The sequence below is a fragment of the Gobius niger genome (genome assembly GCF_951799975.1).
Source record: "Gobius niger genome assembly, chromosome: 13".
Lineage (NCBI taxonomy): Eukaryota > Metazoa > Chordata > Actinopteri > Gobiiformes > Gobiidae > Gobius > Gobius niger.
Window position 1 is genome coordinate 776,118 of NC_136864.1, and position 3,766 is coordinate 779,883.

Here is a 3,766-nt window from a genome sequence, read left to right on the forward strand (position 1 = left end):
CGTCACTTTTTCACTTTTTGTCACTTTTTTGTCACATTTTTCACTTTTTTTTGGCCCTTTTTGTAACTTTTTCGTTATTTTTTGTAACTTGTCACTTTTTGTTACATTTTGTCACTTTTTGTTACATTTTGTCACTTTTTTTTGTCACTTTTTTGTCACTTTTTGTTACTTTTTCACTTTTTGTAACTTGTCACTTTTTCACCTTTTTTGTTACATTTTGTCACTTTTTTGTTACTTTTTCACTTTTTGGTCATTTTTTGTAACTTTTCACTTTTTGTCACTTTCTGTCACTTTTTTGTCACTTTTTCACTTTTTGTCATTTTTGTCACTTTCCGTCACTCTTTTTCACTTTTTGTAACAATTGTCACTTTTTGGTCACTTTTGTCACTTGTCACGTTTTTTACTTTTTTGTCACTTTTTTGTTACTTTTTTGTAACTTGTCAATTTTAGTCACTTTCTGTCACTTTTTTGTTACTTTTTGTCACTTTTTTGTCACGTTTTTCACTTTTTTTGGCCCTTTTTGTAATGTTTTTGTTATTTTTTGTAACTTGTCACTTTTTGTTACATTTTGTCACTTTTTGGTCACTTTTGTCACTTGTCACGTTTTTCACTTTTTTTGGTCACTTTTTGTTACTTTTTTGTAACTTGTCACTTTTTGTCACTTTCTGTCACTCTGTCACTTTTTGTCACTTTTTTGTCACGTTTTTCACTTTTTGGTCACTTTTGTCACTTTTCTGTTACTTTTTCACTTTTTTGTAACTTGTCACTTTTTGTCACTTTTTGTTACATTTTGTCACTTTTTGTTACCTTTTCGTCACTTTTTCACTTTTTGTCACTTTTTTGTCACATTTTTCACTTTTTTTTGGCCCTTTTTGTAACTTTTTCGTTATTTTTTGTAACTTGTCACTTTTTGTTACATTTTGTCACTTTTTGTTACATTTTGTCACTTTTTTTTGTCACTTTTTTGTCACTTTTTGTTACTTTTTCACTTTTTGTAACTTGTCACTTTTTCACCTTTTTTGTTACATTTTGTCACTTTTTTGTTACTTTTTCACTTTTTGGTCATTTTTTGTAACTTTTCACTTTTTGTCACTTTCTGTCACTTTTTTGTCACTTTTTCACTTTTTGTCATTTTTGTCACTTTCCGTCACTCTTTTTCACTTTTTGTAACAATTGTCACTTTTTGGTCACTTTTGTCACTTGTCACGTTTTTTACTTTTTTGTCACTTTTTTGTTACTTTTTTGTAACTTGTCAATTTTAGTCACTTTCTGTCACTTTTTTGTTACTTTTTGTCACTTTTTTGTCACGTTTTTCACTTTTTTTGGCCCTTTTTGTAATGTTTTTGTTATTTTTTGTAACTTGTCACTTTTTGTTACATTTTGTCACTTTTTGGTCACTTTTGTCACTTGTCACGTTTTTCACTTTTTTTGGTCACTTTTTGTCACTTTTTTGTTACTTTTTCACTTTTTTGTCACTTTTTGTAACTTGTCACCTTTTTGTCACGTTTTTCACTTTTTGGTCACTTTTGTCACTTTTCTGTTACTTTTTCACTTTTTTGTAACTTGTCACTTTTTGTCACTTTTTGTTACATTTTGTCACTTTTTCTGTCACTTTTTTGTTACTTTTTCACGTTTTGTAACTTGTCACTTTTTTTTTTTTAACATTTTGTCACTTTTTTGTCACTTTTTTGTCACGTTTTTCACTTTTTTTGTCACTTTTTGTAACTTGTCACGTTTTTGTTTGTTGCGTCTCCAGCAGCAGCTTGTGTAAGGGCCATGTGGGACGTCCCGCTGTGCCCCACTTCAGAGCTCTGGTCTAGTGTAATGGTGATGGTAGAGCAGCAGGGTGCGCTGTCCCACATTCCCACGTAACTCTGTGACCTCCTGTCTGGGCCCTGATGCTACATTACACTCATGACTGCAGACAGATGAAGGCTGACCACTTTGGGAATCAGTGTCTTAAAGGGTCTGAAAGACACGGATCTGTCAATAAGAGAAGTCTTTATTGTTGCACAAATGGAGTTTTTGAAAGATGAAATGAAGTCGAGGAGCGAAATTTCCCGAGTTTGTGTCATAAAAACGTTAAAACAAAGTATTTCCTCCCCCACATGTTCCAGCCTAATGACCTGTTCAGCAAAAAGCCTCTGAAATCCTGTCCCTCAGAAAGTGCACGAGCTCAATGTGGAACCTGCAGCGACACGTCTGACCTGAGGGGGCAGTGCTGAGTTTAAAATGGCCACCTTACATCTGGCCCCTTTAAGAGGTTCATTCTTTGCTGCGAGAGTCAAGATATTTGTAACGAGTTCTGCTCTCGTCGCCCAAAGAGATAAACTGTGGCGCCTCCGAGTCCGGATCATCTGGAACTGTTCCCACGATGTGAGGAAAAAGATGAGGTTTGACGGTCTTAGCTTTCAAATGGTGCTACGATTTGGGTAAAGCAGAAGGGGAGAAAAAGCACTCGGATAAGAAGGCGTTAAAGGTTAAAGGTTAAAGGTTAAATGAGGAGACTCAGAACTTGAGGCTTCATTAAAAGTGAGTTTAGTTTAAACTGATCTGTGGTTCACTTTGTGCAAACAGATACTATATAAAGTACACACTCAGAGTACACGTTAAATACTCCCTGTAGCTCCACAAGTACCTGTACTTGCCTCTGGAGGGTCCCGTCCCGGGTCCCGCCCCGGGTCCTGCCCCGGAGCAGCAGGTGTCCCGTGTGTCCCGTGTGTCCCGTGTTTGGAGCGAGCGTCTCCTCAGGGACCAGACGGAGCCTTGACCCAATGTTCCACAGAGTCCAGAACAAAGAGTCGCACAAATCCACAGGGACAGGAGCACAAAGGGCCGGAGGAGGCGCGGCCCCCCCCCCCCGAGGCCCCCCCGGGACCCCCACGTCCGGACCGGGGCCCCCTCTCTCCTGTGCCCCCCCCCTCCCCCTCACACCAGTTTGGTAAAGCTTAACTTGTGCAACTTAAAAGAAGAAAAACACTTCTTATTTAACCTTTGACCTCATCTTCACTGAGGCCCGGCTTTACCCAAATCTATAAGACTGGAGATCACAGCCCGTGGGCCAGAGTAAAGCCTCATTTGAAAGCTAAGACCTTCAAAACTGATCTCAAATTGTGAGAGTTTCCTTTAATCATTGCTTTTTTGTAGATGTTTTGTTTTATTGAATCATAATAATAAATAAGAAACAACTACAGCAAAGGAGACATGAACGTGTCGCTGGAGAAGCTCATTTCTGAAAGTTCAATAATACGTCTCGTGTTCTCGGTCAGTTTCAGGGATGTGAGTCCTGGAGCTGAAGGTCAAAGGTCAAAATGTAAATCACACTTTTGTCCCAAACATCAAACCCTGATGACAAACATGAAGCTCCTCAATCTCTGCAGCTTCAGCCTGAAGCCCTGAGGCTCCTCCTCCTCCTGAGGCTCCTCCTGAAGCTCCTCCTGAGGCTCCTCCGGAGGTCCACACTTCTCTGTCAGGAGGAGGTGCTGTCAGGAGGAGGTGCTGCCTCTCATGTGTGTTTGTCCGCGGGACACGAACCTTTGACACGTTGTAGAGTCAACACAAACATCTGCAGGTTTTCTCACATGTCGGAGCCGTGTGGGTCGGCCCGAGGCGCCCTGGGTCGACCCGAGGCGCCCTGGGTCGACCCGAGGCGCCCTGGGTCGGGGCCCACGTCGGGTCAGAGACACTGGAGGTTCGGCCTAAAGTGTCTCATTAATAAAAAGTCGACTGATTTTAAAATAATCATAAAAATCACAGATTAAAAACA